Here is a 233-nt window from a genome sequence, read left to right as displayed (position 1 = left end):
CTGCTGGTCTGTGGTGGTAAGGGTGTGACACGTTCCATGTCCTCTCTGTCAGATTTTATCACTTCATATTGTCTCCAATGGAAATAAATCCCGTTCGTGTGTCTGCTGTTCTTTGCAATTTATGGAGAAATAGTCACAGAACACAGAATTCTTTTGCTTGGAAGAGATCTTTAGGATCGAATCCAGCTGTTCCCCCAGCACTGACAGGTACCCACTGCCCCGTGTACCTCACA

This window comes from Merops nubicus, unplaced genomic scaffold, assembly GCF_000691845.1.
Source record: "Merops nubicus isolate BGI_N331 unplaced genomic scaffold, ASM69184v1 scaffold20699, whole genome shotgun sequence".
In the NCBI taxonomy this organism is placed as follows: Eukaryota; Metazoa; Chordata; class Aves; order Coraciiformes; family Meropidae; genus Merops; species Merops nubicus.
The sequence above is the reverse complement of the archived record's forward strand: the minus strand, read 5'-3'. Positions refer to the sequence as shown.